The sequence below is a fragment of the Merops nubicus genome, unplaced genomic scaffold (assembly GCF_000691845.1).
Source record: "Merops nubicus isolate BGI_N331 unplaced genomic scaffold, ASM69184v1 scaffold3143, whole genome shotgun sequence".
Taxonomy (NCBI): Eukaryota; Metazoa; Chordata; class Aves; order Coraciiformes; family Meropidae; genus Merops; species Merops nubicus.
This window is the reverse complement of record NW_008596737.1, coordinates 4,390-15,157: the sequence shown is the minus strand read 5'-3', so window position 1 is coordinate 15,157 and position 10,768 is coordinate 4,390. Positions and strand designations below refer to the sequence as shown.

Here is a 10,768-nt window from a genome sequence, read left to right as displayed (position 1 = left end):
CAGGAGCACTGGAAATTGTGGTTTCCAGGGGGACATGGATTTTGGGTCCTGTAGAGAGTTATGACTTGTGGATCATGCCCTAAACCTGAAAGAACTCAAAATTTGGGAGGTGATCACACTTGACTGGCAATCTGCTGAGCAATTTTATAGTCATTGCTAAGGGATGTTTTATTGAAAAATAATCACTCTTTATAGAACAGGGAAGCAAACAGACTTACTCAGTACAGTTTCTAGTACAAGTTGTCCTGGAAGTTTTGCATACATTTGCAAACTCTTGGTTTTATTTTCTAATAGTATTTTTTTATAAACAAGTAGGTCATCACCACCCCCATGGGAACAAGAGGTGTTGCTTGAACTGCTTGGCAGGTGCCTGGCTTCATGTTTCTGTGTCACTTCAGGTCCAGCAAAGAGAGACTTTTCATCTGAGAAGAAGAAAGCAAGTGAAGATGAAGGCAGGCAAAGCACTGAAGAGCAAAACTGTCAGCATTCCCCTGTTCAGAAACCTTTAAGAAGATCCTCTGCCAGCCTGGTGAAAGGTACGTCTGCTCCGCTGGGAATCTGTCTGGCAGGAAGCAGTGCATGGGGAAAAGCAACCATCAGCATGTGCCAAGGCTTTGTGTTTTTACTGGGTGGGTGTGCCCCCCTTCTCTCTGCTGATTTGTCTGAATTACAAGCTCATAGATCTCACGTTTTGTCAGAAAAATACTTGTAACTGTTTACTAAGGATCTTTACTTTGGTCTGCATATTTCTTGTATTTTGTTTATACCAACGTGAGTAATGCCACCTGCCATAATGAGGCTTATGGGAATTGAATGAAACCATGCAGAGCCAAACTAGCAAGGACACTGATCTGTGGTTGTCATTAAAATAGCTTCCAAAGTGAGCCGTTTCATTTGTAGGCAGCGGCAGGTTTGTGGAATGAGAATCTCCTTTCCACAGTAGCTGGTGAGTTTGGATCCGTCTTGTTTCACTTTAAGTGCTGGTCTTTGCAGAGGAATCCTTCTGTTCTGTGTCAGTTGCTGAGGTGGCAAAGCTGTCACCTCTCTGTGGAACCTTAACAATGTGTCTAGCTTGACAAAAGTCACTTGGTAGGCATAGTTGTATAATTATAACATCAGTAAGATGTTGTGAGGGAAGGAATTAATGTTCCGTGGTTTCATAAGTACATTTGTATCTGGGCCCTGTAAAATCCATTCATAGTCTCTGTTGCTATGGAAAGCATTTTTCAGCTTTTTCACAGCAAACAGCAGTCTGGTTCCTGCCTTAAAATACTGACTGCTGTGACCCAGTGATGCTGAAACACAGCAGCAGCCGTCTGGTTCTGGCTGCTCTTGGGCAGAGGGGGTACCGCAGCTTTTGTTGTGCGAAGATTGGGGCGTTCACCCCAGTCAGGAGTCCTTGGCAGTGTTTCAGGGCAGTGGTTTCACCAGCCTGACTCCTGGTGCCCGTGTTACCGCCTGACAGCCTCGTACGTCTGACAGGGTGTGAGCCCTCTGTATACAGAGGTTTGTTGTTCCCAGGACATCTGTTTGTTTGCTGCTTAGAGAAAGCTGTTAGTGTTGTTGATTACAAGATTAATTCTGTTGGGAAAATTCTAGAGGCCATTTCACTAATGTCTTTCAGTTCCCCACTGTAGAACAGGAAGGCTCAAGAATTGCTTTTTCAGTCCTGTCTTTTCTTGACGAGCCGGGTGGGTAAAGCAGGCACCCTGTGGGAGTTACAAATGAAGACAGACTTCATCAGCTCTGTGGAAGTTGTAACTGAAGACGTTTATTTTAGTTACGAGCCCTGCTTATATAGTACACAAAGCTGTCCACGCGCTTAAGTCCCTCTCGCAATTTGTTCTCCAGCTGTCATCACGCTTTGTTGTTTTTTTCTTCTTTATTTAACGTTCTTGGTGTTTGCAGCTGCACTTCAAGGTCGTTGTTTGCAGCCTAGCGGCTCAGCTTAAATCCATGCAACAATCATGTCCGTTTTCCTTCAGGAATGTTCCCACATTTTCTTCCACTGCTGACAGGCTTTTAGAATTACAGTTCTAAAACTATAGGACAGTGTGTACGTTGTCTTGAAGGTTATGAGTTTGAGAGTGAGGATCCTGTCATAAAGGAAAATAAGATATATTTGCTACGGTACCAGAATGGACATGGGCCACTAGTGTGAAAAGTGAAAGAAACTCCTTTAATAGTTCACTTTTTCCTGAAGAAAAGACATGGGTGGGATGAAATCCTCTGTACCCCTGAAAAGTTTAACTTACTTCTCGGGTTTTGGTTCTTTTCTCCACATCTCACAGGTAGATCATGCGGCAGCAATCAAGGAACATAGCAGGTCTTTGGCAGATCAGGAGGAACCTTTGCCCCGTGAATTGAGACCTACTGAGGTGTTGAGCATGACCATGGACTATTTAGTGCCAAACATCATGGATCAAGGAGAAGGAAACTACCGAGAATGGTATGACTTTGTCTGCAACAGAACTCACAGAATAAGAAAGGTGAGCACTGATGGATGGAGATGTTTGATGAGAGAAAGCAAAAGGTGACGTAACGCTGTAAAAAGTAAAGCACAAAGCAATAGTAATTCAAACGCTTCAAACTGCAGAGTGACTCAACAGACTGTGGAAATGAGTTCCTAAAGGTGAAACCTTTGCTCCCAGATGACTGAGCTCTCTAACTGCAGTTGAAAAATATGTGCAATGTATTTATTGTTCTGGTTAGGATATAACCCAGCAATATCTCAGCAACCCTCTGATGGTGTCTTTGATTGAGAAGTGCACTCACTTTCATATCCGTTGTGCCTGTCACTTGTGTGAAGAGCCAATGTCCTCCTTCAATGCCAAAATCAGCAATGAGAACATGGCTAAGTGCCTGCAGAGCTTAATGGAGATGTATCAGGACCTGGCTAACAAGGGCACTTAATGCAAGAGCAAAGAAGAGTTCAGAGAGGTTGGAGAACTTGTGCGAGGGAATTGTGAACATGGGGCATAGAGGAAAGCTGGGCATCTCTTGCATGAGGTAAGGATAGTTACGGTGACAGTGGTTGACTGTTAGATTTGTGGAAGGAAAATTACAAAGTAGCCCTCTCTGAACCTTCATTATGAATGTTAATTGTTTTATCAAACCTTTTGTTCTTAAATATCCCCAAAAAGACCCTTTCTGTGCAAATGCCATAACTTGCAAACCTAAAGGAACCCTTCTTCTATTAACAACAGCTCTCTAAACTCTCTGCAGTACTCCTCAGATCTTAGTGAGTGTTTCTTAAATTTGGTTAATGCACCTTTTTTTATACCAAAAATTACAACCAAGAATCTTTTGTTTCCAGATTGAACTGGCTGAGAAACAAGACAGTGCATGAAATTCTTCTACCAGCAGTTGTTAAGGTACATTGGCACGTGATCCTTGTTCTCTAGTTTCTAAGCAATTTGTAACAGAAATCTCAAAAATATCAGTGAGCAATGGCATATTATACTCGAGTGTCCACTTGCAGCCTTGCTTCTGGGAGTATTTTCCCAATAGGAGGAGCTGGAAGATAAGTTAATGACAGCATTAGACCATCTGATCCTACTGCTGTGGGCGTAGCTTTACGTCTCTGATGTATTATGTTTTTTTTGTACCTGGGTGGGGTGGGGTACAGGGAGATAAGAGTAAATGAGCTATTATGGCTCTTGCTGGCAGCTTGTGGCACAAAGGGATCAATGGAGATGTTTGAAGTGCAACAGGAGATCTGTCTTCACTCGAATGGCCTGTGTGTTTGTGGGGGCAGGGCACTGAGGCAGTGTGGGATTGAAGGCATTTGCATACAGTCCCCACAGGAAGGCTTATGCAACAGATTTAGCAGCTGCACTTCTTGAAGGCATCTGGTCCATGGTGAAATAGATGAGCAGGAGAGCTAAAGAATTTGCTCTAATTTTGGACTGTTTGAAATGAATAGTAGCTAATTCCAGTCTTGTAACTTGTTCAAAGCAAGACAAATGTCCCCCAGGTGGGAATGAGCACAAAGGGGGGCTCTTTTCACCAGCTTCTCTCTCTCTTTAGGTGATTTAGCTTGGACTCCCCTGGATCTTCTCTTGTTAATCACTGAACATACTCCAGTTTGGTTTTTTGGAGAGTGTTCTTGTTTTTGCCAAATGATGATGAATATGCAGAGGTTGATCCCAGCAGAAAAGTAAAAGGGTTGATTGCTGGGTCCCTTTCTCAAACAGGGCAGTCAAATAGGGGAAGACTTACAGTCTTTGATGTATATTTTTTTCCCCTGTACTATGTCAAATTTCTCTTTTTCTGGGGTTTGTTTTGTTTTCTTCAGAGCAGTCTAAAAAATACAGTTGTAATTTATTGCAGGAATCTGTATTTTCTGACATCATTCATTGAATTCCTTTTGCTCACACTGAAAATGGAAACCCTCGATCTAAGTAGCAGTGTGGATAATTTCAGGACATGTCACAGCTATTTAGCAAAATCCAGGCAATATGAAGGCTGGGGTTGGGATAGATTGTGGTGTCTTAGCGGTGTCAGTGCTAAAACTCTAAAAATGTAATTTAAAAAAAAAAAAAAGCCCACTCTTTGCCTGCTAGGGTACTAGTGGATTGGTTGAAAGCCAAATTTATGGGAGAGAAAAGCTGGAAAAAAACACTTCACACACAGAAGGCAGAATTCAAATGCTGACATTACTTAATTCTCCTGGCATGCAAGGGAGCATTCCGGTCAGTGTCCATATAAAAGTAGGTGAGAAGAATTTCCTGGTACCTAACAGGCTGTAGAAGCAGGGTGTGCTGTTTTCCAGTGGATTTTGAGCAGAGGCTTTTCACACTGTGCCCTGTCAGATGGAGGGAGGTGATGCTGGGAGGGGAGCGGTAGCTAGAACCTAAATCAGCTCAATTCCTCATGCCAGATGGGGTGAAGTGCACTTTTGTGCTCACCTCTATCTGTTGGACACATCCATGTTTGTCTGTCTTATAACTTGTTGTACAGCTCCTGGTAACAAATGTCAAAGGTGAATGGTGATGACAGTAAACTGCAGACTTCGGTGTGAAAATAGCCGCACTCAGCTTTAGCTACATTCCTGTTGTCATCTTTGTAACTTGTGTAGGTGGCACGTGGTGCACTGTCTGACTCTGAGCTTGATACAGCTGGGATATGCAAAAAGACTTGCTTGGAACCAGGAGCTTCATTCTTCTCCTGCCCCCTTGAGTTACGAGTGAAGGTGTGGCAGAAGATGGTGTTTGTTGGCTTTCAGCTTTGTTGCAGCTGAAACAGTTGCTTCAGGTCAAACCTTTCCAGCTGATAGCTCCCCTGGTTGTTCTCGTCCCCAGTCAGGAAGATGAGGCCACAGAGAAAGAAGTTAAAGAAGGTACATAATTATTTCTGTGCCTTGAGAAACCCATGTGAGTGTTCAGAGCTGCCCTGAGTAGAACCGTCTCTCAAATCCAGCGTCTTGCCAAGGGAGGGACTGAAGTATAAAACCTTGCTAGAAATCCAGAGTCCTTAAGAACTGATCAATGTGGAAAGAAATGAGCTTTCTTTTGGCTTCCAGTTTTCCTTTGCACACAGTATTTGATCCTGGGAGCCTGGGGGGAAGGATGGAGAAGTGATGCTGTGAATGTATGCAGAGCATGAGACTCAGTCAGAGTAGGAGATACCCATTTGTTCTTTCTTTGTGTATGTGGTGGGTTTTCTTCTTTTTAAGGTTTGATGCTGCAGGACTTGATTTGAGCCCAGCTTATTTCAGACTACATCTTTATTGAGCTCCCAGGTTCTACCAATGACTTAGAAGGCACCAGAAGGGTAAGAACAGCCACTCACATGGAGAGTTACTTGACTGATTTACCATTAACCTCTCAATAACTAATGCCTTACAAGGAATTAATTACGTTCTCAGTAGCTTAAATTGCAGCTGAGTCTTGTGTAACGGGATGCTTTTTCTGTTGAACTTTCTGTAATGTAAGTTTTGTTCAAGAAGCTCTCTTGCCCTTTTTATTTCCACACACCTGGAGTCAGGTACACACTTGTTACTAGTGATTCCATCATCAGCCTGAACTATTCTGAAATGAAGTATTTCTGCTACTTTTGTGTTGTTCATGACTGTTCTATTTTAACTGTCTGGAGACCACTGGCATTTAGCTACATAAGCTCCCAGTCCTAAAATGCAGAGGACCCTTTGTAGCTCTTGTGACTGCTGTGAGATCACCCACTATTATCCCATTGTGGTGGATGGGACCTGGGGATGCCTCTGTCCCCTCACATATGTGAAGAGGGATTGTACAGATCTCCCCCTGATGCATCCAGACACCAGCTTCTCCTCTAGTTTTTTGTGTGAGTCTCGTTGAGGTGGTTTGGAGAGGTGGGAGAGGGTAATGGCCAAGAGCAGCCAGGTTGACTCAGACCGAAAGCAAGTCCAGCCCTGTGTTCCCTTCTCAAGGTATCTGAAGAAGGTACATAAGAAAGAAGGTGAGAACAAGACAAGCCCAACATGATGGTGCTCCCCAAACCCTCACAGTTTGGGTCTCCTTGCAGTTCAAGGACTGCCAGGATCAGGCACAGCTTCTCTGGGTATATTCACTCCGGGCTAATTCACCTGAGTCCATAAATTTTCTCCCAGAATAAGTTTCTGGCATCCACTGTGTCCCGCAGCAGGGAGTTCCACGGCACGACTGCACCTGCTGTGAGCAGGCGCTTTCTGTCTCTTTCTGAGCCTGCTGCGTGGGAGCTTGGTTTGTGCCCATCTAGCTGGAGAATTCCTGTTGCAAATACCAGGCTGATGATGGTTGATTTGTCTGTACTTTGAATACTCTTATGTCAAACTTAGGGTTGCAGGACTGAATCCTTTGTGTCCTGATGACACAGTCCTCTGGGTTAGATGAGTGGACAGTGAAGTGGACTGAGAACTGGCTGAACAACAGAGCTCAGAGGGTTGTTTTCAGCAGTGCAGTTTAGTTGGAGGTCTCTTGTAGTTCCCCAGGGGTCAGGACTGGGTCCAATCTTGTTCAACCCATTCATCAGTGACCTGGATGAGGGGACAGTATGGACCCTGAGACAATTTGCTGATGATACAAAACTGGAAGGAGTGACTGTCACAGCAGATCTGTGCTGCCATTCAGGGAGACCTGGACAGGCTGGACAGATGGGCCAAAGGGAGTCCCATGAAGTTCAGTAAGGGCAAGCATAGAGTCCTGCACCTGGGGAGGAATAAAACCTGGCACCAGTACAGGTGAGGGGCTGACCTGCCAGAAAGCAGCTTGGCAGAAAAGGATCTGGGAGTCCTGGTGAACAAGTTCACCATAAGCCAACAATGTGCCCTTGTGGCCAAGAAGGTCAATGGTCTCCCGGGGTGCATGAAGAAGAGTATGACTGAAGGAGGTTCTCTACTCAGCCCTAGGGAAGCCACATCTGGACACAGTTTTGTCCAGTTCTGGGCATCCCAGTTCAAGGGAACTACTGGAGAGAGTCCAGCAGAGGCTTGAAAGCTGCTCATGGGCCCTGGAGCATCTCTGCCGAGGAAAGGCTGAGAGCCCTGGGGCTGTTGAGCCTGGAGAAGAGAAGACTTGGAGGGGATCTTCTCAACGTTCATCAGTATCTAAAGGTTGGAGGTCAAGAGGATGGGGCCAGACTCATTTCAGTGGCGCCTAGCGACAGGACGAGGGGCAACGGGAGCGAACTGGAACCCAGAAGGTTCATCTGACCAGAAGGGGGAAAACTCCTTTCCTCGGAAGGTGCCTGAGCCTGGAGCAGGCTGCTCTAGTTGTGGAGTCTCCTTCTCTGGAGAGATTAAAAGCCTGCCTGGACGTGATTCCGGGCAAGCTGCTTTGCATGATCCTGCTGGTGCAGGACGGTCAGACGAGATGATCTCCAGAGGTCCCTTCCAACTTCCACTGTGCTGGGATTCTGTGATCGCTGCAGAGTAGTTTCCAACCACCCATGATTTGTGTGTCTGCAGCTGTGGGCTGGCTGGTTCCTAGAGCCCTGACTCCCTTAAGCTCTGCAGTCAGACCCTTTGGGAGTACGTTGAGGATGGGACTGATGGCAAATTTGGCAAGCGCTTCTACCGTGACAGGAAAGAGAGATGTTTAGCTGGCCTGCCATCTCAGGAGCCTGGGGTCACTGTAGAGCTGTACAACAGCATGCTGCAGTTTCTTTCAGATGTAGCATCCTCAGAGCACCTTTGTGACTTGTCTTGGCCCATTGCCAAGTTTTCAGAGCCTGGAGGTAACAAACTGTTGTCCCACCTGCAGTGGAACATGCCTGATCACCTGGCCTGGCTGAAGAAGGCTGTGCTGTCCTTCCAGATCCCATACCTCGACCTGCCTCTGTTAGGTGGTATGTATTTCACACTGTGGTGTCCTCTTGGCAGCAAGTCCTTATCTCTGATGTGCCTGCACCGTGTCGAGCTCCCAGCCTGGAAGGTGGGTAGTTTGGCTCTGTTGCAGATTCTTGGAATTTACTTGGTTTTGTTTTTTACCCATAGGTCTTTGGCATCCTATTTACCACATGATTTTTCAATATGTGTCTCAGATGGCTAGTTCTTCCCACACTCAACCACTGATCCAGTCTCAGGTGAAGAATCTGCTGAGCAAAACTTACCAGAAGTGGCAAGACAGGACATCAGGGAGCTCTGATGAAGATGAGCCTTCTGTCAGTGAGATCGCTTGGGCTGATATCTTGGTGGTTTGTATTGGTCATAAACTGAGAGGCTGGAAACCACACAAACTTCCTGTTGCTCCAGGTATCACATCACCTTTTACAACATGGATGGAACTTCTTGTATAACTGTGTTCAGTAACTTGACAGTGGTGTCTTTAGGTGTGGCAACACGTGATCTGTAGCAGGGAGGGAACTATAGACCAGGCTAGCTAGCATGGATTTATGAAAGGCAGGTCCTGTTTGACTAACCCGATCTCCTATGACAAGGTGACTTGCTTAGTGGACAAGGGTAAGGCTGTGGATGTTGTTTATATGGTCTTTAGTAAAGTTATTGACATTGTTTCCGGCAGCATTTTCCTGGAGAAGCTGGCTGCTCATGGCTTGGACAAGCAGATGCTTGGCTGGGTAAAAAAACTGGCTGAACGACTGGGCCTGGAGAGTGGTGGGGAGTGCAGTTCAATCCAGTTGGTGGCCAGTCACAAGTGATGTTCCCCAGGGCTCGGTACTGGGGCCAGTTCTGTTTAGTATCTTTATCAGTGATCTGGACAATGGGCCTGAGGGCACCCTCAGTAAGTCTGCAGATGAAACCAAGTTATGTGGTGTGGGTGTGTTGATTTGCTGGAGGGTAGGAAGGCTCTACAGAGGGATCTGGCCAGGCTGGATCAATGGGCTTAGGGATGGGTTTCAACCAGGCCAAGTGGTGGTTCCTACGCTTGGGTCACAACAACCCCAGGTAATGCTACAGGCTTGGGGAAGAGTGTCTGGAAAGCTGTTTGGCAGGAAAGAACCTGGGGGTGTTGGTCAACAGCTGGCTGAAGATAAGCCAACATGTGCCCAGGTGGCCAAGAGGGCCACCAGCGTGTTTGCTTGGATCAGCACTAGTGTGGCCAGCAGGAGGAGGACAGGGTTTCTCCCCCTGGACTCTGGACTGGGGAGCCCACCCCTTGAATCTTGGGTTCAGTTTTGGGCCCCTCACTCCAAGAATGACCTTGAGGGGCTGGAGCGTGTCCAGAGAAGGGCAACAAAGCTGGGGAATGGTCTAGAGCCCAAGTCTTGTGAGGAGCGGCTGAGGGAACTGGGGTTGTTGAGCCTGGAGTAAAGGAGGCTCAGGGGAGACCTTCTGGCTCTTGACAACTCCCTGAAGGAGGTTGGAGCCAGATGGGGCAGTTGGTCTCTTCTCCCAAAGAACAAGTGACAGGAAAAGAGGAAATGGCCTCAGGTTGTACCAGGGATTGGATATTGTATGTTCAAGTAGCTTTAAGTTGGGGGACAATCTGTTCTAGTGTTAACGTTTGGGTTTATTCACAGCAGCAGTAAGCAAAGATGGTCAGATTCATGTGTACTTCTTCAAGGAGCATTTGAAGAACTTCACTCTCCCATTTTTGTGGGAACAAGCCAGACTCTGCACACAGCAGGAGATGTGGCAGGGCCACGAGAGGTGAGGAGGCTGTGGCACTGCCTGCAGGGGTGGCATTCAGCTGTCCTTCAAGCCATGAGAGCTGCTCAGTGAATTCCAGGGAGGTTGCTCCTCTGTGATGAACAGCTAGAGCTGTCAGGAGGCTGAACACCACCAGCATGTGGTATCCTCCCCAAAGGTGCTTGTGCACATGTCCTTGAAATGAGGTATAAGGGTGTACTGAAAACAGGTGGTAAATAGATTTTTATTTCCACGAGGTTACTCATCTCCCAAAGAAATGGATTGTTTGGGGCGGGGGTCCCTTAAAGCATTATCAATGGAGAAATCGGCTTCTGCCAAAGAAAACACTGCTGAGGCTTTGGAGTTGGACTTGTCCTCTGGGTACACAAAGCATGGAGGAAAAACGGTGTGAGGTTGGGGAAGAGCATAGAGATAAATCATGAGCACCTGTGTTTGAGAGCCCCCCCCCCCCCCCCCCTTAGATTCACCTTCAGTTGCAGTGCGAACCTGACAGCTGAATTATGTGTTGGATGATTTGCAGTTTTACTCTTTGGTCATTATACCAAATCATATCAATATTGCAGCATTCTGAGTTCGGAAGGAGGCCTTGTCCCCAGCTTGTGGGAAGACTGAAATGCTGGGGTTTGAACCCCGAGCCCCGAATTAAGGTTGCCATATGGGTGATTCCCACAGCCCTTCATAAAGAGGTGGTGAGTTTGCCTT

The 10,768-nt window shown here is 46.4% G+C and overlaps 1 pseudogene; it reads left to right on the top strand.

The window, feature by feature from the left end:
* The window catches only part of LOC103769268, a 16,609-nt pseudogene that overhangs the window by 2,889 nt on the left and 2,952 nt on the right, over positions 1-10,768 (top strand).